This window comes from Uloborus diversus, unplaced genomic scaffold (assembly GCF_026930045.1).
Source record: "Uloborus diversus isolate 005 unplaced genomic scaffold, Udiv.v.3.1 scaffold_370, whole genome shotgun sequence".
NCBI lineage: Eukaryota > Metazoa > Arthropoda > Arachnida > Araneae > Uloboridae > Uloborus > Uloborus diversus.
The window spans coordinates 36,806-58,908 of record NW_026558539.1 but is presented as its reverse complement, the minus strand read 5'-3'; the positions used below and the strand labels follow the sequence as shown (position 1 = coordinate 58,908).

The window sequence follows — 22,103 nt, the reverse complement described above, 5'->3', positions numbered from 1 at the left end:
AGATTAATTGCTGGTTAAGGTTTGAGAATATTGTAATGCTTGAAATTGTAATGGTTTGTTGTATGTTAGTTTAAAAAGTACAGCTATGGCCTGCATTGTGAAATTATCAAAGTTCTCATGCCGGTAGGTATAGTTTTGCGATAACCTATAATGGACGGGAGCTTGTATTTTGACACGGCAAAGCTTACATCTCGAATTTGCCAATATACATTGCTTAATTTCTGAACAACTGTCCCTGTTATGCCTTACAATTCTTTTCTTTTATCTGCTTTCAGCCTCTGGCTCGAAGAAGCCTAAAACTGGTGGAAAAAGGAAGCCATCGGGGAGCAATGCGGGTGTATCAGGTATGTAAATAGCTAATTTTTTTAAAAAATGTGCATCACATAGTTATTGTACACACTGTATGTGTACACATACTGCATAGCTAAGAATTGGTAGTGTTGTGAAAAGGAATTCACCTAACTAAAGGAATCATTTAAGGCCCTGATACTGTACTGTGTGTAATGTACAGCCACCGAAGTAGACGTTTTTAAGTTTGGCGTTAAACGCCTTCAAAGTGCAGATCATAGTGTAGGCTTTCACCAGCATTCAAAAATATCATGATATTTTCGAAAATATTCCATATTTTGATATGTATGATGTTTTCAATCAAATCACTGTTATGATATATTGTATTATTCTTATAATATATTTTCATCTCAGAGCAACATTTGGTCATCTTAGTGTTATTTCTGGGATTTGATATCTTACTGTTATTCTGAGGCGACAATATATAACTTCTTTCATTATTTATATCTAAAGTTATATTTCATATAAAAATTTCGGTACTTTAAATAGTATTTTTATTAAAATGATATTTACAATTATTTGCAAAATCTGATAGTTTAATAAAATAGATTATTGAGCGTAACTTTATACAGTCGACGCTCGATATAACGACCATCTCGGTTCCAGAGAAAAAGGTCTTTATAACGAGTGGTCATTATAAGAGGTATAATTTAAAAATATATATACAGTCATCATTCACGCCCTGTTGTTCCAAAAAAAAAAAACGGTACTTTTTCAAACATTCCAGTTAAATGCTCAAATTATTTTTATCATAGGAATTTTTAGAAAAATCGTGTGCAAAATACTATGACAGAACATTAAAGAAATTTTCGGTTAGAAGATATAGGGAGGAAAATGTTACACACTTACAAATCTGCTACTACTACTGCTACCACTACAGCACTACATTTTCTAAAACTAGAAACAGATGTTTGCCTTTTTAGCAGACGTGATTTTTGCAAAACATTATTTTCTGTTTCAGATATAGGTGATAAATTGTGTTTTTCTTGCTTTTCAAAGAAACATTTAAAAGTCCCTCGAGAACCCCCAAATCTTAAAACCACTAGATTCAAATACCAAACTAGCAACACATCTGTAAACTCCCTTTTCTTAGGAACCTGGAAATTTCTCGATTTTTCCTCCCATTAATTTTTTTGTGCTAGCTGCGGTGAATGGTAATCCCCCCTGCACCCCCTCTCAAAGTTGGATTTGACATTGAAAACTTCAGGCAGATGTCCGTAAACAATAATCAAGGCCATTTCAAGCTACAAATTTGTTTTATTGGGAAGAACACTAGAAATAACGTCCGCTGAATTCGGTCGCTGTATTTGATTAGACGATACAGAACGGTTGTCATAACGAAGGCAAATTAACGTAGAGTTGATAGGAACAAAGTTGGGACTTTTACCACTGGTCGTTATAATGGGACGGTCTTTATAATGTGTGGTCGTTATAATGAGCGTCGACTGTAATGGTACTGGATCTTGGGATTTTTATTCATTTGCTCTGTAAAACTAATTACATAGTGCTATTAACTAACTTATGTGTTCCCTGTAAATATCACAGAAAAACATCAAGGGCCCCCATATAGGGGGGCTCAAGCCTCTCTAGAAATCGGTACTTCCTTATTGCTTTTAGTGCTTTTTTCTTTGCAAAAATGTATAAAAAATTCTTTTCCAGCCATTAATGAATAAGTTTTTAAAAATGTCAAATTTTAATCTCTAATCTGTAATGAAATTGGTTTCCATGGGGAAAATTTTTGAGCCCCACTTAAAATTTTGCATATGGGCGCCCTTGAAAAACATCATTGTATCAGATACAATGTAAACATATTCATGATGTTTTATATCAAAAGTGCACCTTAGAGGGAAAATGTTGACTATGTTTTAGCAGTGCACAGCCTGTCTTTTAAACACTTATTGCAATCCTATGTTTTTCTTTAGTAAATCAACACTGCTATTGTTTTTTTTTTTTTTTTTTCATTTTCTTGGACTCGCTTTCGTTTTTTGCCGATAAAAGTAGATTAATTGCAGGTTAAGGAATGAGAATATTATGATGCTTTTAATTTTAACGGTTTGTCATGTGTTGGTTTGAAACGTACAGCCACGGAATGCATTGTGAAATTTTCAATGTTCGCCTGTCGGCAGATGTTGTTTTGCGATAACCTATAATGGTCGGGAGCTTGTATTTTGACACGGCGAAGCTTAAAACTATAACTTGCCAATATACGTTGCTTAATTTCTGAACAACTCTAATAAAATATTTATATGTTATAATTCTTTTTTTCTTTCAGGCCCTGCCCCCAAAAGGAGGCATATGGATGCGGAGAAAGAAGCTCCAGGTATGTAAATATTTTCTTTTTGAATGTATAGCCATTAGAAGAGGTCTGCCAGTGCTTAATGTTAATTTGAATTAGATTGAAATGGAATTAGAAAATGAGTTAAACCCTTATTAAAGGTTTTAGATCTACAAATAAAGAACTTTTGCATACCATAAAAGCGGGGGACTTTGGTACAGTTTACATCCTGTCTGTAACAGTTTTATCTGCATTTTTACATGTTACTTACACCTCCATATATATATATATATATATATATATATATATATATATATATATATATATTTATATTTATGTGGTATTCCGATGAGGGAAATTCATTTATTTTTATGCGCCATTCAACCCCTGGCAATCCAGGTTAAGGTATATCCTGAAAAAGGAACACCCTTACTCTACCATTTTATTTGTGACTTTTACTCTTAATTTATGATATTAATTATGGAAAGCTCGATATGGGTAAATGACTCATTTTTGGGCACCTTTTACACCCTGGCAACCCTGATTAGGAATGCGAAACAGGTAGACACTCCTGCTTTACTGTTTTATTTGCAACTTATATATACTCTTTGCATGATGCTGTCCGTTCAATTTAGGTTAGTTTTAAACTAAAACAGAGAACATCACATCATAAATAAAATAATTCTTTTATTTACAATAATTACAATGCTGCTTCTTGGCCAGCAAACAACTGAAGAGAATAATTAAATCTTTGATTAAATATATAATTGCCTGAAATTAAAGTTATCCAAGGACTATGCTTTTGTATTTATAATATAAAGAGTGAATGTAAAGTTTTCCTGGTTTCTTCCCTGGTATCACTTTTCCTATTAAAATCCATTTTATATCAATAGTGCATCTTAGAGAAAAATATTAAGCAATGTTTTAGTAGTTCACAGCCTGTTGTTTTAAAACTAATTGCTAATTGTGATCACATGTTTTCTTTTGTAAATCAACACGGTTGCTTTTTTCTTTTTTTTGGATTCTCTTTTTTGCTGATAAAAGTAGATTCTTTATTTCACACTCAGGCCATGTAAAATCATAGCTTATTTACTTCTTTAGCGTTTGCTTCAAAGGGATGGATTAATAAAACCGGGAAAATGTTCGTTTTCAAGCATTTTTTCCAAAAAAAGTAGCGGCGAAAATTTTCAGAAATTCTGATCCACTTTTAAGTTGACCCCCAACTTTAAACATCATTTTTTGTAATAATTTTCTCTACATATACGTGAGTATATAGGATAATGAACAGGAGCTCGTATTTTGAAATGGCAAAGCTTTAAACTTAAATTTGCCAATATAAGTTGCTTAATTTCTGAACTAATCTACCTGTTATGCCTTATTCTTATTTTCTTTTATTTGCTTTCAGCCTCTGGCTCCAAGAAGCCAAAACCTGGCTTAAAAAGGAAGGCGTTGGAGAGCAATGGAGATGCACCAGGTATGTAAATAGCCGATTTTTTTTTCAATGTGCAGCACATAGTCATTGGACACATTGTATGTGTTCACATACTGCATAGCTAAGAATTTGTAGTGTTGTGAAATGGAATTCACCTAACTAAAGGGATCATTTACGGCCCTGAATCTGTACTGTACTGGCTGTAATGTACAGCGATGGAAGTTGATGTTTTTTAAGTTTGGCATAAAACATCTTCAAAGTGCAGATCCTAGGGTAGGCTTCCACCAGGGTTCAAAAAAATCATGATATCTTCAAAAATATCCGATATTTTGATGTACAGTAACCCCTCGTTATATCGCGCTTTTCGGGGGACAAAGAAAAAGAGCGATATATCCGAAAGCGCGAATAACGGAGGTCATTAAAAATAGTTATTAGTCCAATGCACAAGTAAATTAGCATTCGTTTTTTTCAACATGATTTTCTAAAGGTTTTGATGTAGTTCACGAATGTAGTATCACATCGATTGAAATTTAAGTAAATTTCACCGTCAGAAAGTTGAAAACATCAAATGGCGAATAAAGACGATCTTTCTGAGCTGCCGCAAGACGAGTGAGCATTCCAGTACCCTCTTATTCAAAATAAACATTCTAATCCGTTTGACTTGCTGTAGAAAGGATGTGAAAAGTAAAAGTAACCATATTGTTTACAGAAAACTTTTGCTCGTCTAGATCGTTCGTCCTTTCTTTGTTTCTTTCTGCTTTAATGTTTCGGGAGACAGAAGAAAAGTGCGATATATCCGAATGAGCGAATAACGGAGGTCATTAAAAATAGTTATTAGTCCAATGCACAAGTAAATTAGCATTCGTTCTTTTCGACATGATTTTCTAAAGGTTTTGATGTAGTTCACGAATGTAGTATCACATCGATTGAAATTTAAGTAAATTTTCACCGTCAGAAAGTTGAAAACATCAAATGGCGAATAAAGACGATCTTTCTGAGCTGCCGCAAGACGAGTGAGCATTCCAGTACCCTCTTATTCAAAATAAACATTCTAATCCGTTTGACTTGCTGTAGAAAGGATGTGAAAAGTAAAAGTAACCATATTGTTTACAGAAAACTTTTGCTCGTCTAGATCGTTCGTCCTTTCTTTGTTTCTTTCTGCTTTAATGTTTCGGGAGACAGAAGAAAAGAGCGATATATCCGAATGAGCGATATAACGAGGGGCTACTGTATTTGATATTAGGGTTAGAATTAGAAATTATTTTGACACATGCTATATCAGAATAGCAAGATTACCAACTGCTCCGCATTTTGCGGAGTTGCTCCTCAAAAATAGCAAAACTCCGCAGCTCCGTAAAGGAGTTATTTTGCTCCGCATTTCCCGTTTGGTCTTAATTCTAACCAGGCTTACCACATTCTTTTAGTAAAATTAAATTTTTTAAAATTATATTTTGCTAGTTTATTATGACAGGCATGCAAACATGAGAAATTAAAAATTCTAATACTCAAAGCGTGACAGTGCTTAAAGCCATTTTATTTATTTAAAAGTAATTATTTTTATTCTCTTATGCCAGCGCTTAAAATGATTATTAAAGCTCAAAAACAATTTCAGATAAAAGGTTTAAATTTTTAATATCGATATGCAAATTACCGAGCTGCTCCGCAAAATTTCACAATGCTCCTCAAAATCACCACAAATGCTCCTCAAGTAGTTCCTAGAAGGTTGGCGACGCTGGAATAGCTTGTTTGATATTATTCTTTAATAACTAAAAATTTAATTACTTTTGCTTTGTTTAATCACTATCTTAATTTTGCAATTTTGATTTTAATTATAATTTGCTAATTTCCGGTTATTAGAGATTTTTTGAAAAGAAATTAAATTCAAGCAATTGAGCATTTAACATTTTAACTTAAAGTTTGTATTTTAAAAGTTGAATTACATAATTTTATAAAGTTGAATTTATTAGTGCATAATTTTCTTTGGGGACGGGAGCTTGTATTTTGACATGGCAAAGCTTTAAACTCGGAATTTGCCAATAATGTTGCTTAATTTCTGAACAACTGTACCTGCTATGCCTTACAATTCTTATTTTCTTTTATCTGCTTTCAGCTCCTGGCTCGAGTAAGCCAAAGTCCGGTGGAAAAAGGAAGACGTTGGAGAGCAGTGGGGGTGTACCAGGTATGTAAATAGCTGATTTTTTTTTTCAATGTGCAGCACGTAGTTTTTGGACACACTGTATGTGTACACGTACTGCATAGCTAAGAATGGATATTGTTTCAAAGTCCTAGGGTAGGCTTTCACCAGGGTTCAAAAAGATATTTTCGAAAATATCTTGATATTTTGATATGTATGTATCTAATATTTTCAATCAACGTAAACTAAAGCCTTTGGATTTAGTAAATGCACCTCAAATCACTGTCATTTCACTTCCTATATTATTGTTGAAATATATCGTCATCTCAGAGCAACAGTAAGGTCATCTTAGTGTATTTCTGGTATTGGATATCTTACTGTTGCTCTGAGACGATGATATATAATAATTTCTTTATGTCTATATTTCATGTAAAAATTTATTAATGTTAAAAAATAGATTATTATGTGTAACTTATTGGCATTGCATGTTAGGATTTTTATTCATATACTCTGTAAAACTAATTACATACTACTATTAACTAATTTACGTGTTTTCTGTAAATATCACAGATAAACATCATTGTATGAGATACAATGCAAACATATTTATGATAGGTTAGTTAATACATCATGTATAAGTATGAAATATTACTTGTTGGTCATTTGAAATAACAAATGAATACTATTGATATGGCTTACATAATTTTTATATTAAAAATATCTTATTTACGGAAAAATATGGAAAATTTCAAGGTATCATGGTGTTTTCAAAATAAATATTGGATATATACTGTGATATATATCGGCGAACCGCATCAGCAGCAGTGTTAGTAGCACAAAACATAGCCCAGAAACAGAAGTTCTCTTAAAAGTGAACTAGTTATCTCCCATTTCTTAATTTTGGCATTTTCATCCCTTCACCACTGACAGTCATCAAAGTTGATTGAACCGTTTTGGGCATTTACTAGTGTGGTAGAAAGTCAAAAATCCAAGGAAAGTAAAAATACAGTGAAGCACTGTTTATACGGTTCTCTTTTATACGTTTTTATCAATTTTACGTTTTTGAAAATTGGTCCCTGCAAAGTCTAATACACATTAACCTATACCTGTTATACGTTTTTTCGTTTGTTCGCTTTTTTCATATTGTCCCTTCAAAAAGGTATAAACGATGCTTCACTGTTCTTGTTTTGAAAGATGGTTTCAGCATAAGCATATCGCTATATTAATTTGCAGAATAAGAAATAGGGGTACAACAAGCTAGTAGGTTCCCCCAAAAAGATATTAATGATGTTTTACATCAATTGTGCACCATTGAGAAAAAATTAAACAATGTTTTAGCAGTGCACAGCCTGTCTTTTTAAAACTTACTGCTAATTGTAATTCTATGTTTTTCTTTTGTAAATAAACGCTGCTAGTGTTTTTTTCCCCCTTTTTCTTGGATAATCTTTCTTTTTTGCTGATAAAATTAGATTAATTGCAGGTTAAGGTTTGAGAATATTGTAATGCTATAAATTTTAATGATTTGTTGCGTGTTGGTTTAAAATGTACAGCCACGGAATGCATTGCGAAATTTTCAATGTTCCCGTGTGGGCCGATGTGGTTTTGCGATAACCTGTAATGAACGGGAGCTTGTATTTTGACATGGCAAAGCTGTAAACTCTAATTTGCCAATATAAGTTGCTTAATTTCTAAACAACTCTTAATGTAATATAGTCTTATAATTCTTATTTTCTTCTTTCAGGCCCCGCCCCCAAAAGGAGGCATCTGGATGCGGAGGAGAACGCTCCAGGTATGTAAACAGTTATTTCATTTTTTTTCAATGTGCAACCATTAGACGAGGTCTGCCGGTGTTTCATGTTCGTTTGAATTTAACGAGGCTTTAGATCTAAAAATAAAGGCTCAGAAAATAGAGTTAACCTGAGAGCGATGTCTCAGGCATGTCTGTTACTGGTTTTAGCAAGTTTATATAATTACTTATGAATGATTAATAACTATCCTAATTTTTTCCTGTTTATATTTATTTTTTACTATTTACCATTTGAAATTCATGTGAATGTAACTAATAGCATAAATTACATCAACTATTTTTTGCATAAATACAAAATCATAGCTAAAACCATAAAGCGTAATCCATTAATTGCCTCAGTAAAAAAAGCTTCATGTGACACGCCAATATTCCCAAATGGAAACATGTCCAAAATATGAGAATTTTTTTTTTTTTTTTTTGGAAAATTTCTTTAATTGCTTAAAGGGATCTTATTTTTATGAGGTAACTTCTTTTTTTATGTCTGAATCATAGAGCGGCGTGTAAAGGATTAAAACTGCATGGGACTCCATTCAGGCTTTTTGTGCTTCGGATTTTTCACTTTCAGATCTACTGTGTGTAGCTCTGATACCACCCTATTTGGTGGTTGTTTGGAAATGTTTTGAATCCTTTCCTTTTGACTTTCAGTGGAGGAGTTCCTAATCCCAAGGAGCCAACTGCACGAAATCAGGGCTGAACTGAAAGAGCTCCAGCGAGGCATAGCCTCCAACGACCAACGTAAGTTGATCTCTTTCTCTCAAAGGCTAAATGCTTCATCTTCCTTTCTTTTTGGATCAACTGATGCATTAAACCACGTTTATACGTCTCTTTTTACATCTTTTTCATAGTCCTGAATCATTCTTTCATTTTAATGCATAGAACAGGCAGGCTGGTAACACAACCTGGAAATTCTCAGGGAAATTTTAATTTTTGGAGAAAATCGGGGAATTATCAGGGTATTTTAAGTTTTTTTAAAATATCAGGGAAAAATATAATTTTTGACCGCCAAACCTCTGAAGTTTTCCTCCCTGATGTTTCTTTACATTTTGATAAGGAACACTTTTTTTTTTTTTGCCGCACTCAAAAGTTCTAATGGTAGTGTCTGTCATTTTTAGTACTATTTTGATATTTTGTTTCATATTCCTGATCTCAATATTTTTTTCATATGTGTTTGGAGTTTTTTTTATTAATTTCCGATTATTAAGTTTTGTTAGAAGGCTTGTAAATAAAATTAGTTTATAACCTTTTGCTGAACCTCAATTCGGAAGCGTTTAATTGAAATTCTCTAATCATTTTGAGTGCGGGTTTTCAGATATCGAAAGTTAAGTGTTAAACTGGAAAAAATTGAATTGAAAAAGCTTAGACTTCAGGTATTTTAATGTTAATCTTACTGTTTTCTGATTTAAAAATCTTGTTTTTCCTCATATTTTTCAAACTAAAATCTACTGCTTGCCACGATTGTAAAATCGGAGAACTTTTTTCCAGGATTTTGTTGCCACCATGACAGGTGCTCCAAAACTTTTTCGATAATTTTCTCGTGATTAAAGAAAAAGAAATTGATGATTACACACTAATATTATAAAACTTGTGCTATTCTTTTTTTGATTTTTTTTTAAAAAAATGTAATACATTCTGTAACTAAAAAAAATTGTAATTTATTGCAATAAGTCAATTATTGCACTGTGTTATGAACACTTTCTTTTGCACACATGCATAAACATCGAAAAATTTAGTTAATGGAAAAAAAAAAACCTCGTGCATGCAAATTTAAATTTGTAATGAAGGATTTAATTTCTATGTAACGAATTAACATCAGCCAAAAAAATTAAATACATAATATAATTTATACTTGAATGTTCACACTGAATAAATATATAAAAAAAAAATTGACCAATTTGTTCTGGTTTTGATATTTCCTCACAAAATATAGTTTCTCAAAAAATAGTTTTGGACACTTTCGAACACGAGAGTTTTGAACAGGATGGTAAAAACCTTGCCATCCCTGATACTATTATCAAAGAATAAAAAATAAATTAAACTCATGCAAGTTGCATACAAGTTAAAATTTTAATCAAGAATTCAACTTCTATGTAAATAAATTAAAATCAGCTGCATAAATAAGTTGAATGTTCTCATTAAATAAATGTTCAATATAAAACAGTACTTTGATACATTTTATTCTGTTTTTAATGTTTACTCACAAAATACAATATTTCCAAAAAATATAGCTTTGGACACTTTGAGACAGTTTTGGACACAAGGGTTTTAGAAAAACCAGGTCAGTCAAAAGTGGTCAAAACCAGGATTTTACCGTGGTTTTTACCATAGTGACCAAAAGCTTGCCAGCCCTGGTGCCAACTAGTACTATATAGCCCAACAGTGTAAAATTTTCGAACGTATTGTACGGTCTTATGGCAAATTTGTAAGATTTTGTGTGATTTGTGTGAGAACTGCACACTTCTTTATCGGATAAGTCATGGAAGACATTTTTAATCTGTAAGAGCTTACAGAAAAACTTGTTTTGAACAAGTTTTTGATAGACAATTTTTGAAAGCTGCTAAGTCTCAACTTTTCAAAGTTTAAAAATAAGTAAATAAATTAACTTATATTTCTTTAAATTTATTTTTTGCTTATAAAAGCACAGATAAAGTAAAGGTAAGGGCTTGAAAATATTATAAATTTTTAAATTTTAATACCTTGCTTTATAATGGTTAAAAAAAAAAATCAATAGAAATGGAGCCACCACGTACCTTGCAAGATTTTTCAAGTTGGCAGCTATGCGTGTAGAAACAAAACTTATTGCAAAATAAGATCAGCTGGTTATGACATCACTCTTCTGCAACAACTGCCTGGTGGTTAAAAATGGCTTGTTGATAACGCTTTATCATCAGTACTGTAAAATCCTATTTTACGGTAGGAAAAAAAGAGAACGTTGTGACTAGTAAAGAGTAGGAGATCTTCACAGCCTCAAGTCACATTGTGTATAAATCAGAATTGCAATTGCTTACTTTTCCGGTAAAGAGAGTTTTTGAGTATCATGGCATAAAATATGCATTTATTTTTGAATAGCAATGAAAAATTTGAATAGTACTTTGTTTCTTTTTACTTGGACAACCTGTCATTCTTTTGAAAGGGCGATAAGTACCAATCTCATCTTCTGTATGGCCCCTTGAAACTTTGAATATCTCCAAGTTTTGGCTGCACAAATATAAAGTTCTTAGTGTTAGTAATATCTTTCAATGGAGATTATTTCCCTAAGTTAGGGGTCTTAGGGCCCCTATAAAAAGTTAAATGTTGTATTTTTTGACCCATTTTTACGTCAAACTTTAAATATCCTAACTCTGCACCTCATTTCGAGCATTTTTGTAGTTGGAAGTAAGCGTTTTGGGCCGAAAAGTAGCGAAAAGGAAGGTCTTGAAGGTTGATCAGGAATGACTTGTGTATCACAAACAAAAGTTACTATACGTATCAGGGTTCACAAACATATATCAGTCAATATATATCATGATATATATCACAACATATATCCGATATTTATTTTGAAAATATGATATTTTGATATTTTCAATATTTATTTTTTCAACTATGGTATTTTCAATGTAAACATTATATTAATCATACTAATGTTGTTCATTTATTATTAAAAATAACCAAAAGTTATGCACTTTGTCATTGGTCAAAAAAGAATTGAAAATGTCTTATGATTGTGCAGTGACAGATGCATGTCTTTTATTTTTGAATCATATAACTGTGTAAAAGTAGCTAATAGAAGAAAAAGGAGTAAAACAGCTGATGCTAAATGAACTCCATTAAAATTGATAGAAATGTAAAATGAAATATTGGATGGATATCAAAATATCGGATATTTTCGATATTTTGGAAAATATCACGATATTTTCGAACCCTGCGTACAAGCATTCTCCCTGTACATAAGTGGATGTAACTTGACCTGAATATGTGAAAAATATTATGTACGTTTTCCGGGGTCTGAAAACTTTCTCTCTTCTCGACAGTTCTCGCAGAACTGAATGCAGAGAGGGATGCCCTTCAGGCGCAGCTTGAAGAACAAAATAGGCAGGAAGAAGAACGTCGAGAAAGACGAGAAAAGCGGGAGCGAGAAAGGAAAGAAAGGCGCGAACAAGAACATCGAAACAGGCGGGAACAAGAAAGGCAGGAGCCTGAACCTGGTAAGTTGGGACTAAAGCTTGACCGCAGATAGATGGCGGATGACCTTGAAGCAAGATATCATTTGTATCTTGATTTAAATCATGTTATCAATAATTGTAACGAAAAGTAAATAGATGTCACATTGTTCAAATTTTTTTAAAAAATATTTTTCCTACGAAAGTCAGTTTTTTTCCGGAACAGGAAACTTATTCTAGATATGTTACAATTTTTATTCGAGTTTTTTAACTGTAAGCAGTTAGAATGACTGAAATAATTAGTGCAAGAATTATTAGATAATATAAACTATGTATTTTTTAAATTTTATCATAGCAAAGTTATTCACAAAATGTGTGCTATATTTGTCTTGGAAAACGTCCTACACATAACTAGGTTCAAACTGAACGATATTCAACAACTTTTTGTTGGTGCCAAGTTCAACATTAAATAAATTATAGTCTTTCTTGTTTTCCCGACAGTTTTTTGAAGTGGACCTGTTTGCTTTTGCATGGCACCTCTTCAATTGTTCTTTTTTTCTTTGATGTTCGCTAAATGACATTTGTGTAGATAAACGTAAGGTAGCTCGATGCATGGGCCCCACTAGATGGAGCCGACTCTTTACGGGCCTCGACAATTTGACTTTTCTGTGCCAAACCGATGCAGATATGATCTGCTCTCGAAAAATGCGAAGTTTCGGATGTTGCCCATTTTGACTGCAACAGTAGCTGAACCCAAGCCCCCCCCCCCCCCCTCCTGTACATCCACCAATCAATGACAATGTAATGGAAAACAGGGACTGCAAGTAGCCCTTTTGTTGCCACAGAGGTGAGATTTTTCCTAATTTGTCTGTCGGCGTTTAAATCTTTCCCCCCTGTTTTTTGAACCTTTCAGGCCTCATAATGATCCTGATCTGAAAAGATTCCAATTTTTCCCAATTAATAGTTTTCAATGGAGATTTTTTTTATTAAAATACAAGTCAAGGGACCTAGCGCCCCCTGACTTGTTTTTAGAGTCGCCTCTAAAAAAGAAACCGAATAGGAATCTTTTGTCGCCTATAAAAAGTTAAATTTTTGTATTTTCTGACTCATTTCTCTTTTTGCTTCAAATTTTCAAAATCTTAATTCGGCATCTGATTTTGAACATTTTTGCAACTGGAAGTATGCATCTATGACTGCGAAAATAAAGGTCTTACAGGTTAAAACAGAACACCCTGTATGTCAGGATATACAGTAGATATACAGTATACTTCCGATTATATTCGTGCTTATCGCCGGGCGGCGTAGCACGGATAATCGAAAAACACGGATAATCCGAAAAATCATTTAAGGAATATGCAGGGTAACTATTTGAGGGGAAATCAGAAAAAACTAAATAATATATATACTCACACAAACCAGGAACTTTTCTTCAATATTTATTGCTTAAAAAAATCGGTGATACATTTTTGTTTTCTTTGTTTGTTTAAATTGTTGCGTATGTCCGTACGAATTTTTCTTACTGCAATTATTTCTCCATAATCGTAACCTCTTTCACTCATGTAATCCAATAAATGTTCCACAAATTGTAGAGCAGTAGAATGTGAAACTGTATTTTCTTCATGTTCTTCATCTTCGTTTTTGGTATCATTTGTGTTTGATTCAGTAACAAGTTCAATGATGTTTTCGTCAGTTACACATTGAATTCCTGATTCACATTCGTCACTTTTAACACTCACCACTCTTCAACATTTTTAGCGTCAACTGATTCGAAACCTTCGATTTCTTTACCTTCCAGAATGATATCGATATTATCGATAACATCATCGAAGCTTTAGAAAAGTGTGATTCCGAAATGATGCACGAATAATCCACAAACCGGATAATCCGCACACAGATAATCAGGAGTATACTGTATATTTAATTTTGAAAATATCATGATGTTTTGATATTTTTAATATTTACTATTTTTTTAACTATGGTATTAAAAGTATATTAATCATAATAATGTTGCTCATTTATTATTAAAAATAACCAAAAAAGTGATGTACTAAATTTTTATGATGTATCATACATCATCCAATATAACAAAGTAATATAATATTCCATTTTTACTCGTATTTTATATTCATAAAATTATTAGTAATGTAACAATTTTAATTCATATTAAAAGTACCGAATTAAATATTAAACATTGCTAAGGAAAAAAGAAAATGTCTTATGACTAAAAAAGTAAATAAATTATAATAAAAATGAAGTATAATTTTTTTTTTAAACTTATGCACAGTTTTTTCAAAGAATTTTTGAAAGCTATTAAGACAGCAACTTATGAAAGCCTAACTTCCAGTCAAAGTCGTTTCAGCAAAAGCAGAAGGCTATATTAATTTGCAAAATAAAAAGTACGACAAGCTAGTGGGTTGGTTCTCCCAAAAGAATATTCTTGATGTTTTATATCAATAGTGCACCTTTGAGAAAAATATTAACAATGTTTTACTAATGCACAACCTAATTTTTTAAAACGAATTGCTAATTGTAATCCTTTGTTTTTCTTTTGTAAATCAACACTGTTGTTTTTTCTTTTTCTTGGATTCTCTTTCTTTTTTGCTGATAAAAGTAGAGTAATTGCTGGTTAAGGTTTGAAAATATTGTAATGGTTTTTTGTGTGTTGGTACAGCCACGGCATGAATTGTGAAATTTTCAAAGTTCATATGTCGGTCAGGTATGGTTTTGCGATAACCTATAATGGACGGGAGCTTGTATTTTGACATGGTCAAAGCTCTAAATTCCAATTTGCCAATATACGTTGCTTGATTTCTGAACAACTGTGCCTGCTTGTGCCTTACGATGTTGATTTTCTTTTATCTGCTTTTAGCTCCAGATTTGGAAAAGCTGCCCCGCAGTTTGAAAAGATTGCAGTGGTATACAGGTATGTAAATAGCTAATTTTTTAAAAAAAGTGTAGCACATAGTACAGGGTGGTGACACATTGGGGAATTCAAGGAAATGTCAAGGAGCTTTATTTATCCGGGATAAATCAGGGATATATCTGGGAATTTTGAAAAAATAACCAAAATTAAATATGATTAAATGAAGATTTTTTTTTTTGCAAAATTAAGCACCTGAATTCTCTACCCATACACACAAAGGAAGGGGTTTATAAGTTGGAGGTGTGCAGTGGAAAACATTTGACACGAAGCTTAAGGAACTGAAATAATATTTCATGTTTAAAGAATTTCGTGTTAAAAGATATGTATTATATTACGCAGTTTATACTGTCCAGACCGCTATGCGACTTTGCGTTAACAGATTTTTCCTGCTGAGCGTTTTCATGTTAAAAGTGTTTCTCTGGTTTATCTGTCTGCGGCTCTCTGCCTCCTAAATGAATGGACAAATTTTGAAAAAAAAAATTTTGTTTGAAAAGAGAGTTGATGGAGTCTTTTTAGCTATGCTGCGTCTTGGATGATATTAATTAAAAAATATATTTATTTAAAATCTCGAAAGTTTTTTTCTATTTTTGTGGTGAAAATTAATACCGAAATAAAGTTTTTTTCTGCATCTGAAAGAATGTGTTTGGAACTTTCATGTTACATAGAATAAAAATTATATCGATTCTTAAAAGCAGGTTTTAAATAAAGCTAAGCCTTCATTCACACAGAACGGAGTTCGCTACTGGCCGACATGGAAATGAAAATTTTTTGGGATGGGGGGGGGGGATTTAACTTTTGCCAGTTTTTATTAGTTAAAATACATATAATTAATGAGGTGCGAATATACCCTGTCGCATATTTGTGCATCTTTTTTCCTCAACATAAAAATATTGAATATTAACTTATTAATCACAGGATGAAATTCCTAATTGCTTCTGTGTCTGTAAAGTGTTTTTAAAAACACAGTTGTGTTTTTTCTTGTGTTTTTCCCCATGCTGCATAAAACACACTACAGGCATAGAGGAAGTGGTTATTAATGCCTTAGCCCCCTTGCCTTTACTCTTTGTCTTGAAGTAATTACTCTACTGCAATCACAATTTCAAGAAGCATTATTTGTTTTTAAAATTATTACTGATAAAAAACTTTTCTAATCAGTTGTTTTTAATAGTACATAAATATGTTTATTATTTATAGTACACAAATATGTTTATTATTTATGTAAGTAAAACCACATTACTTCTATACTTTCACTATTTGGGGCGTTCTTCCAAAAGTGTAATTTTCAGTCACATGCCTTTTACAGTAAATACTTTAAAGAACAGTTCATTCATAATGTTTTTTATTTCATCAAAAATATATCTATTTAAATCTGCCAGAAATTTTTTAACCAATGCATTGTAAGATTTTCAACGTCGACATGTCGGCAGGCGTGGTTTTGCAATAACCTTTATTGGACCAGAGCTTGTGTTTTGACAGGGCAAAGATTTCAACTCTGATTTGCCGAGATAGGTTGCTCGTTTTCTCTGCCTGTTGCGACTTATGATTCTTATTTTCTTTTATCTGCTTTCAGGTCCCGCTCCAAAAAAGCAGCGCATTGAAGAGGATAAGGTGCTTGCAGGTATGTAAATAGTTCATATTTTTTGTAATGTGCAGCCAGGGAGGGGGGTCCATGGGGTCCCGACCCAGTTCCTGATAGGTCACTGTCCCTGTGCTCAGCTTTTGCATTTCATCAACAGAATTTTCCAAAATGAAAAAAAAAATGGAATATTTGTCGGAAATATTTTTATCGATAGACAAATTTCTCGTTCCGCACATTTCGGAACAAAAGGACCTTTAGAGGTTTCTTTGGAACCTGTGGAACGCATTCCTAGTTCTGAGTAACGGAAAGATTCTGATTCAAACAAACTTTCTGCTGATAGAGGCATACTTCGTTTTTATATATTAAAATTAAATCAAATGCTGAATACATGTGTTTGACATAGTCTCATACAGGGTTCGCTGATTTAAATCATCAGCTTGAATAGTGATTAGAATCATGATTTAAATCAAGTGATTTTTTAACTAAGTTTTTTTAACAAAATCGTTAATTAAAATCAGTTGATTTTACTTTTATAAATTAATTTTACATTTTTAGATTGTATTGCCCTAAATTTAACCGGACTGCATTATACTATCTTAACTTCAACAGGCAAAACTATTTAGATCCCTCTTTCTGTGTGTGTAACATATTTTCACTCTATTGCTCTTACTCCAAAATGACAGTTTAGAACTAAGTAAAAATTTGGAGCTTTTCTTATACACCATGACTGATTTAGTTCAGAAAAATAATTGATCAACACATTATTTGACACTAAAAACGTACATGATAAGCATATCTTTCAGCTATCAAGGAAAGCATATCTTTAAGCAAAGCATAAAATAAAATCACATCTTATCTAAGCATTATAATGTATTTATAAATCTTAAAATATTATTGAACAGTTACGAGAACTTATCTTAATTTTAAAAGTAAGTTGAATGGATTCATTTATTGTATGAATTATATTATGTTTATAAATGTAAGGTAAAAAAAGGTCTACAAATTTTTGAACATTAAAAAAAAATTGATTCAAATCGAAATCAGATTTAAATAAAAAAATCAGACTTTTATTTAAAAAAAATCATAAGCCCTAATTCTCAGTATTCAGCTTCTTGCTAATTGAGCAAAAAAAAAAAAAAGCCTTTTTATGTTAAATATCACAAGAATTAAGGTGAGCAATCAATTTCTTTACAAGCTGGGCCTGATTACTACTGAAGCTGGCTATGTCTTCCTAAGGGAACTGTTAAGAAAAATAAATTCCTAATTTTTCTTAATTTTTGGTTCTGTTTTCTCATTCTTCATATTTTCGCCCCTCGAATCTTTATTTTACAAGATATCTGCCGAAAACTTATGCTTTGGGGGCATGTCGAATGCTAGTTTCGCCAGAAACGGCATGCCTTTTTTGAGATTTCAATCTTTCTACATCCTGCAGAAAAGATAATATACTAGTAGTGTATGTGTATATATATATATAATGTATAGCTAAACCCAGTGGTTAGAAAAACTACATTTTTTTCTTGTAGCAAACTAAAATTACTTTGAAAATGTAGTTAGGAAAATACAACTGCAGTAAAACCCCTCCTAATGGAAAGCCCTCTTATTCGGACAATTTTTAATTCCCCAGTTCCAATGCAAATAACCTTATTAAAACCCTGTCCTGCGGACACCTTTATTGCGGACAAAAAAATTTGTCCCATTAGTGTCCACATTAGAGGCATTTTACGGTACTTTTTTATAATGTAGCAACTACTAAAAACATAGGATCTGACCATTTTTTAAATAATTTGACTTATTTTAATATAAAAGAAAATTACTGTAATCGGTAAGCAAGTCATTACTTTAATATTTTGCCTTATAAGTGCTTACAAGTCCTTCTTTCAATGTCCCAAGTCCTTATTTTTACTCTGCCATTATTTAAAAAAAAAAAAAAAAATCAGACAGGGTTCGCGTTTACGCGTTATTTTAAGCAAATTCGTGGGAGAGGGTCCTGAGTACTCAGAAAACTCAAAAGGTAAGAACCAAGGGAAACTAGGATGTTGTGGCCATCACGAAACTTTCTTCTATATTTTTCCTTTTCTGATCCCTCCCCATGCTTGACGAGGAAGCAATATTCCTAACAAAAACAAAATTACACATGCAAAAACTTGACGACCATCCCACTGTCTGAATTATTGTAAAAGCAAAGCAAAGAGCGAAAATTGAAAGTTATTTTAAAAGCCTTGCTTGAATTAATTACAAATATTTTATTTGTTAACAAACATAAGATGGCAACAGTTAAAAATTTTAAATCATTGAAATAATATTTCCGATCATTTCCATACAATTAAAATCACGAGAAATACGCAGACGACAATCTATTACGATTTATCTTTCTTATTGTTGCATTAATAAAGCTATTTTTATTCGCAAAAAAAAAAAAAATCAACACCTCTTGGAGCGATTGGCGTCAAAATTGAACCAAAGCCTGTTTACGTATGGATTAACATATATTCCAAATTTCAACCAGAACGTAGCATTACTTCTTGAGATAGGGCACTCACAATGTAAAAAAAGAACGGGCGATTGCGCTACCCCCTTTTTAGCTGTTGACACCAAAATAAAATCAGCTCTTATATCCACTAAGGGCTACTTGTCAAAAAAATTTTGTTTGATTCCGTTTGTTATTTCTTGAGATACAGCAGTCACAATTGACGACAAAAAACGTTCTATAATTCAACCCCCGGTTTGAGTTATTGACACCAAAATTGAATCAGCACCTGTTCCTGTTAATGGCAACATATGGACCAAATTTTGTCTGATTCCGCCAGTTACTTCCTGAGGAACAGCAAGCACGCGTAACTCAAAAAACGTCCCATTGCTCCACCCCCCTTGGAGGAATTCGCGCCAAAAACCAATGGGCACAAGTTCACATAGGGGCACATATGTGTACCAAATTTCGTTCGATTTCATGCGGTAGTTTTTGCTGTAGAGCGGCCACAAAAAACTGGTCACACACAGACGTGACACACACACATACACACACACATACATACACACATACATACACACACACAGACAGACAGACATTTTCCAAAAATAGTCGAAATGGACTCAGCACACCTCAAAACGTTCGAATACGTCAAAATTCGAAAATTTGCACGAATCCAATACTTTCTTCTATGTATTTGATATAGAAGAAAGTAAAAATGGCAGATGCTGAAGTTGCTTTGAAGCTTCAATGACCAGGAGAATCAACAGAAAGGAATTAAAAATATCTTTTATCTGCTTTCAGGTCCTGCTGAAAAGAAGCGCATTGAAGAGGATAAGGTCCTTGCAGGTAAGTAAATAGTTAATTTTTTTAATGTGCAGGGGGGGGGGTCCAAACCCAGTTCCTGATAGGTCACTGTCCTTTTTCTCAGTTTTTGCACTTCATCAACAGAATTTTCCAAAATAAATTAAAAAACGGAATATTTGTAGGAAACATTTTCATCGATAGGTGAATTTCTCACGTCCAGCACAGTTGGTAACGAAAGGACCTTTGGGAGTGTCTTCAACCTGTGAAACGCATTCCTAGTTCTCAGTTACAGAAAGATTCTGACGCAAAAAACTATTTTTGCTGAATTTTGTTTTTAGATATTAGATGCTAAAAGTTGATATACAGTCTCAGTATTCAGCTTCTTGCTAATTGAGCAAAAAAACCCCTTTTTTTTCTTAAACATCACTAGAACTAAGACATTTTTTTTACAAGCAGGGCCTGATTACTACTCAAGCTGCCTGAGGCTACGACTTCTTAGGCGACAAAATTTTTTTTAATGACTTATGCACAGACATACAGTGAAGCACCGTTTATACGTTTCTCTTTTATTCGTTTTTATCAGTTATACGTTTTTAAAATTGGTCCCTGTTAATAAGTCTAATACGTTTTAACCTATACCTATTAATACGTTTTCTCGTTTGTACGCTTTTTTCATGCAGTCCCTTTAAAATGTACAAATGGTGCTTCACTGTATCTGCAAACTTGTACAATTTAACCATACATTGTAAGATTTTCGGACATTTTGTACGACTCTCTCTACAGGTCTTAGGGTAGATTTGTACGATTTTTAGGTTTTAGTCTCTCTGACGCGTTACATATCACGCACATCATTAGATTTACGCGTGGTATTCGAAAGTTCACTTATGTAGGACTAGACAGAGCTGCGTTTTTCTTTATGGTATAACAGCATGGAGAACATTTGAATCTCTAAGAACTTACAGAGGAACTATTATTTTGAACAAGTTTTTGATAGACAATTTTTGAAATCTGCAAAGTCGGGAACGTTTCAAAGTTTTAGTTCAAAGATATAAAAGTTTACTTATTTTTAATTTTTTTTTTTTTTGCTTATAAAAGCACAGATCAAGTAAAGGTGAAGATTTGAAAATATTATATTTTAAATTTTAATACATTGCTTTACAATGTTCAAAAAAGCGTAAAAATATAGCCTCCGTGTACATTGTAAGATTTTTCAAGTTGGCATGTTGCAAGGTTCGTATGGGTCATGGAAAAAAAAAAAAAATTCAGACCTGGAAAAATCATGGAAAATTAATATTTTCTTAAGTCATGGAAAAATGTCTTCGGTAGTAAGAAAATAACAGTAGCTAAAAGAGCGCTAGAAATATTGAGTGATTTATTAATATTGCATGTAAATCGAACGATCTCAGAAGCAAATCCGAGTTTTGGAATCCAATTTCATCTGCTTCCGTAACAGTCGCTCGCCTATTTTCATAATGTGTTTTTACTACTGAGGCATCACTAATTTTGAATTCATCATCATTTTCAGCACTTCTTATATTTTATGTTCCGTATTAGTAGACATGCACGTTTTTAATTTTGCCACGCCCCCTCAAAAAGTGCAATTAAATTGCATCCGATTCGCTTCAATTACTTGTAAAAATTCATTAATAATTTCATCAGAGTTTATCTCAATATGTTGAAGGCTTTCGAAATTGAAGACTTTAGTCAGGCAGTAGAACATGGAAATAAGGGAATTATATTATTCTAAAACAGTGATGCCCAATATACAGCTCGCAAAACTGATTATTGTTGCCAGCTGAAATATCTGGTTTAGAAAAATGAATTTACTGAAAAACGTGGCTTTCCTTTAATGAACAAATATACGGTCAAGTTACATGGGTGATTTGTGCACTATTGACACCAAAGGGAGGGGGGGGGGCAATGTTTTTATGAAGTGAATTTATTATTGGAAACTTAGTAATGACTCATTCGATTTTTGTCCCATTATTACTATTCTGCCATATTTATTAAATACTTATTAGACATTTAAACATCAGTGTATTACATTTCACTATATTTTACTTTACTTTGATTTATATCCTAAATACAAACAAGAATAATTTATTAGTTTCTGCAATGTGCACTGATATTTTTTCTTTTACAAGTGCTCCAATGAGGTAGTGACATTCACATAAGTTTTTCTAAAGCGTATT

The 22,103-nt window shown here is 32.5% G+C and overlaps 1 pseudogene; it reads left to right on the top strand.

Annotated features, from left to right (window-relative positions):
- LOC129233389 (neurogenic locus Notch protein-like) overlaps window positions 1–22,103 on the top strand; it is a 62,471-nt pseudogene that overhangs the window by 3,751 nt on the left and 36,617 nt on the right.